The 12,255-nt window shown below is 40.1% G+C and overlaps 1 protein-coding gene across 3 annotated transcripts in view; it reads right to left on the reverse strand.

The window, feature by feature from the left end:
• Positions 1 to 12,255, reverse strand: part of HIVEP2 (HIVEP zinc finger 2) — a 136,431-nt gene that overhangs the window by 70,063 nt on the left and 54,113 nt on the right. Inside the window, exon 3 of one of the 3 annotated variants that reach the window (XM_088161661.1) lies at positions 4,898 to 4,959. The exons of the other annotated variants lie outside the window; for them this stretch is intronic. The gene's annotated coding sequence lies outside the window, so the exon portion shown is untranslated. The remainder of the gene's footprint in view (positions 1 to 4,897; positions 4,960 to 12,255) is intronic. 3 annotated transcript variants of the gene reach the window in all.

Raw genomic sequence — 12,255 nt, forward strand, 5'->3', positions numbered from 1 at the left:
GTCCTTGCATGCCGACAAATTATGCTTTCAAAAATATTACAGGAAAATGCTGCAAGTGGTTGTCATAAAAAAAACCATCATAATTTCATTAAAAATTAACAAAAAGAAAGCATTAGTGTTGTCCTGCCAACTGAGGGTTGGGGGGTATCTCACATTATTAAATTGAGAAGGCCAGCAATGGAAAACCTTTTTAGATTGGTGTTTCCAGTCCTTCCTCTTTTGCTTGGTTCAAAAGTCCTGCATAATTAATACTGTAGTACTTAATAAATGCTTATGAACCTACTACCTCTCTGCTTTTTCCATTTAATTAGGTGATTGACTTCAGGCATACTATAAATTATAATGACAATTTAATTACTTTTTTAATGTGCACACTTAAAAGATTTATAAACAGGGTAATACAGTGCACTCAAAATTAGAAATACCATGAACTGGAGAACAGCACAAAGTAATGACATCTAAAGTATCTCCTCAGTGGCTGAGCAGCTGCAGTGACTGGGAGGTATTTAAAGTGTCTGGTACAACTACAGAGAGCTATATATTACTGTCCAAATGCCCATGTATACCTCTTTTAACATTTCCTTCCAGCATTTGCACATCTCACTTCACTTCATGGCAGAAACATAAAGGAGCTCCAAGGACAAGTCAGGCTTCGTACTGCAGTGTCTCGGGTAAAGCCTTCACAAGAAGTGGAAGACCTTTTCTTTTAAACAAATCATAAAACTTCTGAATCACTTCATTATAACACAGTCATTGTTAAAATTTGCAGGGGGGCAAAATCTCCTACAATATTCCAGCTGGCACAGGCAAACTGCCAAAGACCATGGATTTTATCATCTCATGAACAGACCCTTCCTACTCTGGAGGCAGAAATGTCTGAGAATATTTTGCACCACATCCTACAACAATCCAAGTTAACTCTTCTGATATTGTTATTATGCCACCTAGGACTCATTCCCCTCTCACTTACAGGAATGTAAAAGCTAAAAGGATTGCATATACAACAAATCAAGTAAGAATCAGATCCTTCAAACTAATGCTCAAAAAAAAAATTTGCTAAACTAAAAATTATTATTTTAAATTTAAATAGTTTAAGATAATAAAAGTTAACCTACTTATTTAGCCTACCTAAATGTCCAGACATTTCCAAGCCCTAGATGGTCATTACAAAGAAAGCTGTATTTTCTACAAGTTACCTATCACTAACAGAGAGAGATGATAGCATTTGTTTTAAATCACACAGTATGCTACATTGCTGAAAATTTCCCATGTAAAAAAAGTCATTAAAATTTGGGCTAGAGGAGACGCTTTCCCATCTGGGAGCTGAATCTGGTTTGGTGTGACTATTCCTGTCTGTTAATTTAGCAGTACAAAGTATAACTCTACATTCTTAGCATACTTACTGGGGATGCTGGCATCTCTGTAACCAGAACTGCTTACAGAGAAGGGGAAAAAAAGACTGGGCAATTCACAGTGTGCTAGAAAAATTATGGGCAATTCCACGTTTTAAGCATCATCTATCAACAGTGTTGAATAGTCAAAAGGGGAATAAATTTGAATGCATTGCCAAGGCAAATGCTGTGATAATTGTATCTGCTTTTCCTTTTCAATACAGAAAAAAGCCCCAGACGCTCATCTCATCTGCACCCAGTGAAGCTGAGTGGAAAGCAGATCAATCCCACAGCTTCGTCCTGTGGCTGCCTGTCCACCTTGGCCAGCACAGAGCAAGACCTGAAAAGGTACAGGTAAAAGAAAAAAACACCAGGAGGCTGAGCAGCGTGGTGAATCACAGGGAGCTGCTTTGTCTGCAGCTTCCGTCCTCTGAGGAACTGTGCAGGGCTGAAACAATGGCTCTCCTATGGAGCTGCATCTCATCTACCTCATCTACAGCCAGTGATGAATGATGGGTCAAGAGGGCAGCAGACTTTGGGTGCACAACCCTTAAATACTTTATCAAAGATGGCAAAAGGCCATGTGCTTCAATAACACAGCAAATACTTCCTTTTGCTGTATAGCAGACAAATTCCTTCCTCTCTGCTGGCTCAATCTGAAGCTTTTGGTTCACAGCTCAGAGCGTGTGTGCAAGCTTTACATTCACAAAACACACACGTAAAAAAGCTTCAGTTTTATTCCTGAGACCATTCAACTGTAAACATTCTCACAGAAATGGAAAGTCACTCCTATCTGTGCTGAAATCTTATGCTTTCATAAATATGTAACTCTAGGGATTTGGGGAGCCCATAGACAATTAAAGAAGGCACATTTTACTTATTTTAAAAAGGGAAACTGAATAGTAAAAATTGTAAAAAGAAAAATCTATCTCATCCAAGCTTTTCATACTGGGGTTTCCTGAAAGAAAAACCTACTGATTTGATAGAAATTAAAAGTTCAATAAAATATAGAAATTTTGTCCATGGTTTAAATGAAGATAAATGAAAATAATAGGCCTTGTGATACAACAAGATACTTCAATACTAAAAGTTTGACAGTATTGTGCTACTCAGAGAATTACAATTTAGCAAGACATACAAGATGAGTTGGAATACCTTCATTACATAAAAATATGCAAAATAAAACTGAAGCAACCTTTAAAACGTTCTGAAGTAAGATGTCTTACTGCTTAAGAGTTGTCCAGGTTTTGTCCCAGTTAGAGGAGAGGTAAAGTATTTCAGAACCTTCTGCCATCTACATTTTCTTTCAACCACTTTTGTCTTCTGTTCCTCCTTAACTCTTTCTTTGTCTTTTTATTGCTTTAGATATCTTTAAAACTTGATCTAACTGCTCTGGATTTGACAACAAAAGTTAATGTTCTAACAGGACAGAAAGCTCATGTTTGGTTTCTAAATGTAGTGGCAGAAAGCAGTCTTGGAAAAAAACTCCACATGAGCTGTGATCATTTCAGCTCCCTTACGAAAAACCTCAGCAACAGAAGAAATCCACTTGGGTTCCTGCCCACCCAGCACCAGCAGCTGGGGTAACCCTGTAACTTTGGGATCATTATTTAATGGCAACAACACTTAGAACTGGATCATAACTTTCCCATTTTGGAGGCTTTGAGGAGTTGGCTGACACCAAAACGCCGACGTGAGCAGTGCAGGTTTCCCAGCAGTGCAGCGTGGGCAGTGAGGCAGCGAGCTGTGCCACCCCACCATCCATCCCACGTGCATGGGAAACCTGCACCTTTCACCTCCAGACACACTAGGGCAGAAGAAATGGGGGTTTTCCCTCCCAAAGACCTCACATCATTTTACACTACGGCAATGGATTTGCATCATTTCAATCGAACTGTGTATTACAAATCTCACTATAGATTTTGAATTTTAACACTTCAGAACTGAGCAAAATAAATGGTGCTTATGCTCAGAAAATGGAAGGTCTTGGAGTGGAGATATCTCAGCTTCCTTACAGCCCCGTTGAGCAGGAGTGACATCTCTACTTCAGTCAAGTGAAAATTTCAGATTAAAAAATGAATTATTTTAATTGATAGCCATAATGTGTACTGAAAAGCTCCTAAAACAATAACAGCTTTTACACAACCACTGCTGCCCAGAAAGCAAACCAGCACAGAAATAACTCACCCTCTGAATATTTTCATTCCTTTTTCAGAGTGTGAAACTAAGATTGGCACCAAACTGCATCACCTTTTTAATGCATTTTCCAAATTGAGGGGCACTTGAGGAGCCACAGTTATGTCCCAGAGAAAACATATTCAATGTAACTTTTCTGCTACGCCCACCTTCAGTTCATGGCCCAGCACTCTGCTCCCTTTTATTCATCCAGGTGAGGAGAAGCTGACAGCTGGGGGAGGGAAGAGATTGGGAGCCATATGGAGCTAGAGTCAATTTTTGGTACGCATTTGTGAATAGATACAAAAGAGATAAATGCTGGCATGCATAAATTCATATTTTATCGATACCTATTTTGGTACTTACTGTCAGAGTAATTTATTCCAAAATAGGCCTTTAAAAATGAACATCGGTTTAAAGAAAATTCCAATCCCGACTTATTTCTTGCCACAGCAAATCCAGAATCCCAATGCCATGAAGCAGGAGGCAGAATTCCATTCAACGAGGTTTACTTCATGATGCCAAAAGGGAAAGTGGTGCAAATAACTAAGAACCCAAGAGAGAGATTCTCCAGGTCACTGCTCAAGACAAGCTCCCCAGGAATGGGGGTGGGCAACCAGCCTTGGTACAAGGAAGCATTGGGGGTCCACATCCAAGCTGCTCACACAGAGGGCAAGGAGAGCTGATGATTTTGCATGCAGCATCTTGTAATAACAAAGGTTATCAAAATTACAAGATTCACTAGATTGGCTGTCTGTAATTGCTGCACCTACAAATGTTCAGTTTCACTTCTCAGACTTATTCAAATAATCCAGCCCTCATGGGCCTGCAAACCCGAGCTGCAAGTCTGAATATGAAAGGGGATTTATTAAAAGATTGCTGGTGCATCTGACCATGACGGAATGCTAAGAAACGAAAAAGTAATGAAACGTACAGAACATTTCTGAGCCCCAGATTATGTTTGGCCTGGATCCAGTGGATGTGTTTGATATCCACTGGCTCCCCTATTACAGACTGTTATCTCCCCAAACTTTGATCTAAGGCCACTGCAAGAGCAGAGGAGCAAAAGTATCTATGAGAGTCACTTATTCCATTAGTCAGAAATCAAAAATCAAAAGAGCCACTTGAAACACTAACAGAATGCAAAAACTCATCACTTCCTTCAGAGAAGGGCAAAAGACCTTATTTGTAATTGTTGATTGGAACATATGCCATGCAGAAAATTTATGGACTCTATTACCAGCTCTTAAATAGTTCTGTTGCTGGACTCCAGCAAATGGTTTGAATTTTTTATGCTTTTTTCAAAATCACAATAAAAAACACATACCCACCTCACAGAATAGAGGTTTCATCAATGTTCCTAACTCACTCTCAGCTTCTTAGGTAGACAGTCCTGCAAAAGTGCAGAGCACCATTATTTAAATTTGATTTGTTTTTAAAAAATTTAATCCTATCTATTACTTGATTGGGTTTTTTTAGAAATTATCTTTCAGGTAGGAACAATTTTGGATGCTAAGTCAGTATCTCTGCCTGGAGACTGGCCTCAGGCTTCTGCCTCATGCATATGTGTACATCATATTCCTACATCTTCCACAAAACAGAAAGTGAGTTTGTGAACAGGTCAGTAGGACACAAGCCAAGCAATGTACATCTAAATCTGAAAAAAACAAACAAACAAAAATAGGTGGGTATTTTTAAGAACAAAACTCTCTCCTACGAACTTAATTTCTCCATGGTCACACAGTCTGGGTGCAATGTGTAAAAAATGGCTTTCTGAGGCACTGTGGTGTCTTCTGAATCACTGCCATTACCCAAGAAAACCCCAGGAAGTGGTTTGGATGAGAAGCTGGACCCAGCTTGCGTAGGTATCAGCTGATGTCACAGTACACACAGCACAAAGCCCTAACAATATGGACATTGTGAAATCAGGAATAACCTTCTCTTATCTCCTGCAGTTTGGGAAATAATTTCTAACCCGGTGACTACAGAGCTTAGGAATAAGTCAAACAGTTAATTATTCACTATGCTTCCTAATTAATCTCCATTTCAGGCCAAATCTTTGTATGCCCATAAAAACACGAAGATCTCCAGCGAGGGAAACAACAGCATGAGCTTTTGGACCTCCTTCTGCAAAGCAATTCGTTTTTCCATAAACAGTTACTATTAAGCAAGGACAAAGCAACAAACCAGACAGCCATCTGTGTAAACCAATTTAAAAGGATGGTGACCTCATAGCATTTTTCAAACTAACGCTCTCCATTTAACTTCTGCCACCCCGTCCTGCCCCAGCACATGCTGGGCTCGAGCAGGTCCTCGGGTGAGCGCGGTGCTTTCGCTTTAGGGAAAGCTGGTGCTTTAAAGCCACACACTCAGTGATTTCAAACCTGTGAAAAGAGCATGTCAATGAAAATACCTCGGCATATATGGAAGCAGGATAACCTTAGTGGCTGCCCACGCTCCCAGAGGGTGTTGCCACAAAGGTCTGTGCTATGTTTGCCAGCTGAGCTTCCTAGAGGTATGAGGTCAAGCGAGCACAAAGGTTCAGGCCACTGATGGTAACACAATCCCTGCTGAACTGTGTTCTTCCTTATGACCCAGAGAGAAGCCAGAACAAGCACAGATGGCAACCACATTAGAAAAGAAGCCAAACCTGATAGCCTTAGAGCAAAACTTACAAATACATACAGCACAGCTATCCTGTGTGCACCTGGGACGGCCACAGCATCCTCAGCTCATTCTGCCTACTTAGATTTGAATGCAATGAAGCTTCAGGCAAAATATGCAAAATAAAGTACCAAGTAGAACACCTACAAAGAAGTACAAGTAATAAGCACCCAAGGACATGTCTTGCACAAGGTCATTTGCAGAACTGCCCTTTATTCCATTTATTAAAGTCAGTCAGAGCCACATAAGAGCTGAGAGCAGAGTGCATCAGATGATGGTGACACCAGACCATTGGTAGCACAACAGAAGGAAATGCAGAAACTCATTTACAAGGGCATGTGGATTACAAATATTTCAGTATCAGAGAAAGAAATGTATATTCTGTGTAGTCTCTTCATATTTCCAAGCATGAGAACAACATAACTATATAAGCTGTATTTCAAGTGGTGGAAGGAAGTGTGTGCTTCTCCATTGTATAAAGATGATGTTTCTAATCCACATAGTGCAGACGTGGTAAAAATTATCTTCACAATGCCAAGGCTTGTAACATGGACTCTTTTTTTCTTTAGCCTGCATTTTCAGAGAGCCATTACTTTACTGCCACAGCGCCTGATGTTTGTGTGACTGTTATTTGTGTTTGCTCTAAAATAATGGCTGTGAGGTGAAGGTAACTTGCCCTTCTGGGCCCAGCGCATAATTGTACAACTGTTTGTGCAGTAATAACCCATTGTACACACAAAGTGACATTTCTCTAATTGGCATTTGCTGAACGCAAGGGCATCCTCTGCAAACACCGTGGCTTTTTTATTGGCAGCCCCTTTAGTTATTTCACTCCTCCTAACACAGAATCTCCTGTCTGTCATTAGAGAGGAACAAACCATTCCTCACCACAGCGACAGTAATACTATATATTTCTTAATAATATCGCTGAATACTATTATAGATTAGCCCTAAAAGACAGAGTAGTATTAACAGCTGTCCTGGGAATTTGTTTCAGAAAAGGGAACACTTCTGACCTTTGAGTCCGTGTTTCAGTGCCTTTTTGAGATGCCTCAGAACAAAAGTTCAAGAGGCGTCTCCTTTCAGTTTGTCTCATCTTGTTGCATGTTAAAAGTGAGGACAGAAATTCAAGAGAAGCCTGGCTGGTGCTGCTTTCCCTTGCCTTCAGTTCTGCTGTGTCAGCTGATGTTGGCACATGCAGCATATTTCTCTGCTTCCTTTGGTTTTGTCTTTCCTTGGTCGCTGCTTTGAGTCCCTACCCAGCCATCTCCACAGCTCTCCTGTCACTGCCATGTTACGTAAAAACTCAGAAATGGCTTAGGAAACATTTAAATCTGTGCTATCTTGGCAAGCAGCTAATCCTTGAAGCAAATGCTACTTACACAACAGAGTGCCTGCGTTTCCTACCCTGTCGTGGAGATGTCATGCCTCATCTCCTAAGGCTGGAAGGAATGCACAACGCTTCGTAAAATAGCACTGACTTTCCATTTCTACTATATAAGCATCTTGTTATCTGTTTTTATAGGGAGAGAAAATGGGAAAGGGAATTCCTGGAAGAGATTACAATTGTCAAACTGGCTTTTGATATCTGTTAAACAGCTGAAGCATTAATTTTTTGGCGGCACTGTCAAAAGCCTATGAGGGCTTCCTGACTGAAGTGGAGGAAATAGTACATTTAGTTCAACTACAAGCTGTACTTTTAAAAAAATCCATATGAAAACAGACTCATTATTCATTTTTCTGTTAATATGTGGTTTTGCCCTGCAGTTTCAGTAATATTTTTTGTAAGACCTGGCAATCTAAAAAAGAACTGTAACTTAGAGCTAATGTTTTAATAAACTCTTGTTTATACTATAGACAAACCAGAACAAACAAAATAAAGTTACAAATGACATTTTTATAGGAATTCAAGAGAAAGATTCATGTGTCTGAATATTTTAGTTACAGTGTGGTAGGCATGACTATTATTTCCTGTAAAGCCAAACTGTATCTTTAAAGAACTGGAAGAAGGCCACCATGGGAATAGAGCATGGATATGACTTGGGCCTCTAAAGAGCAGCTGGATATAAATACCTTACAATTCAATGCAAAACTCTCATCAAGTATTCTGAGAATTTTACAGTGGAGCAATGGCAAGATATGGCCATGAGAAACCTGTTTGGAGTCCTCAAAATACCACCATGCAGGATTATCGCAAATGCCTCCCTCTATGGTAAAACTGACAAAAAAATTCACAAAGAAGGTTTGCACTGAGATAGGCAAGAAAATGACCGTTTTTAAAAAGTGATCTTAGAATTCCAGAAAATAGATCAAAAATGAAAGGACCAACCAAAGCCTATTAGATCATATTGTATCTAAGTAAGAAAAATCTATATAGTATATTTTTCAGTATTTTGTCCAGTTCACTTTTGAGTAGCTCAAACTAATCAGCTCCTCCAGTTTCCATCAAGAGAAAAGAGTTTCATCATAATGATTTTTTCCTAGTAGTTAAACTAATACTCCTTTTGCTCATTTGCATAATTTTACTACTTTATATCTCATTGAGTCAGTTATTCCCTTCTAGGTGATCTTGGATCTGATACCACCGTGATATCTAATTTAATAGCAGTCAAGGTATAAAATGATAAACTAAAAAGAGCAACTGACCACCTGATTTGCAGCCTTGCTCCCTCTGTAACCAGCGGCAAGCTTCTGCTTGCATGAGACCTGAGTCAAGAGTCAAGAGGGTGGAAAATCACCACCTCGCTTCTAAGGACAGGCTGTATTTCATCAGTGCATGGCTCTGAGCTTTATGGAGGATGGAGAGCTAACAGCAAAGCAGCCTCAAAAAGCTCCTGTTTTCTTTAGTCAATGTGATGCTCCATGATTTGGTTAGACTGAGAAAATTTGGTCACTATCACTTTTTCCGCATATTAGTGAAAGGGGGTTTAATGAGTTTTCTGTTTCTTAGTTGTAATAACCCCTTTTTCATTCCCAAATTGCAGACTTCCAGATTAGGATATTTGGCTGGCCTTTGTATAAAAAAAAAATAGAATTCCTTGAATGAGAGAAAGGAGTTTCACACTGCAGACTGTTATCCTACTTCCCAGGCAAGGGTGAGAAGATGTCATGACCTCATGGACTGACTTTGTATCTCCTCTGCCCTTGAACAAAGGTGGTCCCTAGCAGCACACAGAGCAATTCCCAAACATTTACTTCACAATACAAAAGGATAAATAAGTGTACAAGAAGAAAAGAGAGTCCATCCTTGAGGATCTTGGAGTAAGTTTGTGAAAAAAAAATGACTACCTGGTAAGGAATTTAATTTTTTAACTCAGCGGTTATTATTTTTAACTAGCAGGATAGCAACTGGCAATTAAACTTGAGAAAGGCTGGATGAGTTTTTGGAAAACTCTCAATGCTAAAGGCCTGTCTGCAAAGGGACAAAGTCATGCCATGAAACTACAGACACTTGGCAAACTCCTCAGCAATCTCGAATAATACCTTGTACTGCCCTTGTGTTATTAGCTATTGCAGTACCATGTAAATCCTTCATGACAGCGCCACTTTTGAAGTGCTGCTGTACTGTCAGGTGTCCTGACATTATCAAGGCTCCTGGGGATGTCAGTGTGTGGTGTCTCTTTCTTGCCTCCTTTACAGCAAGTTTCCAAGCCAGGATGTGCAAAAGGCCAGGACGTGACTCAGAAAAAATGTAACTTGGGTTAGAAGGAAACTTCTTCCCTCACTGTCTCCTCGGAGAACAGGACCTCTTTATCCAGGATAACTGTGTCCATCACCCACTCCTCTCTCGGGATTCATGCCTGGATTTTTGTCTGAGAAGAGGTGGCTGGTAGGGAGTGCTGGTGGCTGCAAGCAGATGGAAAGGGATGCTGGGCTAAGTCACTGGCAGCTCACCACTTGTTGAGCTGTTTGAGGTCCTGCAGGAAAAATGCTCACTTTGTGGCACTAAAGAGAAATATTGCCAAGAGCAAAAATCACTAAGAGAATCCACTGTTCCATGGAGATACAGGAAACAAGACAGGAGACCAAGAAAAGACTTTGCCACAATTTACAGGAGTTGGTGCCAGACTACTGACATAAACCTTCCTGTCTGCTGCAGTACACAGCCTTCACCTGCAGTATATTCCTTCTCTCTTCTTCCCCATGAGCCAACAAACATGTGGATTTCATTCCAATTAACTGTTTGATGCCAGGGTAACATATATAAATCTATGAACTTACTGACAACCTAGTCCTGGATCTCCAACAATCTTTTGGAAGTCACTGGCCACTTGTAGGAAGGACTGAGCTGATGACTGAAGGTCCCAGGACCAAGGTTATCAGGCACAGAACACACAGGAAAAGCTGATGTGTATCTGACTCTGTTCACTCATATTACTGTATGCAGCAACATCAAAAAGATGGAAGGCTCTTCATTCACTGGATCAAGTGGATTTAAAAAATTATATTCACAAAAATGAAGCAACTTTTTTCACTGTGCCAACTTTTCTTGACACTGTATTTTTCTTGTATTGTTTCACTGTATTATTTTTCTTCACTTTTGTTACTCTGATCACTATATATATGAGAAATGTTTATAACTCCTTATTTTTCCCTACAGAAGAGTAATGCCTAAATGAAGTGATGGCTAGCCTTTATTTCTTCCACAATGTCCGAAGGAACAAAACCCAAAACAATGAAATATATAAGCTATTGCTCACACAAGCTGACCAAAACTGCAGTTTTCAAGCATCTGGGAACTGGTTCACTGATTTCAACTGGACTTTATGGAAACACAAAGATCCCCTTGAGAGATCAAGTATTTATGATTATAATAGATTATTTTGAACTAAAACAAACAAAATATATAATGTCCCCTGAAAATGTCAAATCACTACTTTGCCTCATATTTCAGAGTATTTTTACAACATATAGCCAGCTCACTCCAAAAACGTATATTGACTTGTGTTTATCATTTCACTAATGAATGAGCAGCACTGCCTGCTCCATACAGTCACTCTTCAAACAAAATAGTGCCATCAAAATGGTGGGCCATGGCAAGGTGAGCTTTCTAATTTTTTTCTTTTCCTTCTATCCCAGAGCACCTCTTTGCTCTCCAGAGTATTAAAGCACTGAAAGTACTTTGTGTAAAAATGATACAAGACTATAAATACCAATTCATGACCCTCAACAACTCTGTACATGACCCTCCGCTCTGTACAGCAGCTGTACAGAATGTACAGTCATAGATTTAACAGGTGGGAGAGATGGAAGAGAAAAGAATTGCATTTAATCTTTAAGCAGATTTCAGAATGAAGCCCCGATATTCCTGTGTCAGATTCAGTCTCCGTTTTTGCCTCCCAGGTATGGTAATTACAGTCCTGTGCCCACTGGGAACTAGTTGCACATTGAAACACCAACACGCTTCGCTGGAGGAGGGAGAGGTTTGCCTATGGAAATATTACAAGATGCAGCACTAAATACTCTGACTTTTGATGAATGTGCAGTATCCCTTTCTCACAACACCTAATTATTTTAACTAAACAGATTAATATCTGGTTAGCCACTGTGCAGGGTGACTTTCAAGATTTTAAAGGTGGCCATTGACTAAGTGAAGGCTCTTCTGGAAAAACAAGGCTTTAGCTACTGCGGTCATCATTCCTCAATTCAAGCTGTGCCAGCAGAACTTGGAGCCTGCACTTAGTCACTGAAGGCAACAGGGTGTAGGCATACAGACCCAGGCATCCACGGGGTATGATTTCACTGCAGGGTCAGCACCTAAATTAAGTTTGTCCCCAACGCGACATCTCTGTCACAGCACACAAGGAGGTACCTACACACCCTGCCACATGCCAGTTTGGATTTCATCCCTCTGCCTTGGCCTCAGTGCCAAGCATCAGGAAACTGGCAGGCAACTTGCCAACACTTTTTCTTAGAAAACGGCAACCCTTTCTGGAAATGTTCTGAAGGTCTGCAGAGTCTTTCTGGAAAGGTGATAATGTTGAGCTTTTGCACAAATACTGTAAATGAAAGCTACCCTAAAATA

The sequence above is a fragment of the Sturnus vulgaris genome, chromosome 3 (assembly GCF_052056855.1).
Source record: "Sturnus vulgaris isolate bStuVul1 chromosome 3, bStuVul1.hap1, whole genome shotgun sequence".
NCBI classification, from domain to species: domain Eukaryota; kingdom Metazoa; phylum Chordata; class Aves; order Passeriformes; family Sturnidae; genus Sturnus; species Sturnus vulgaris.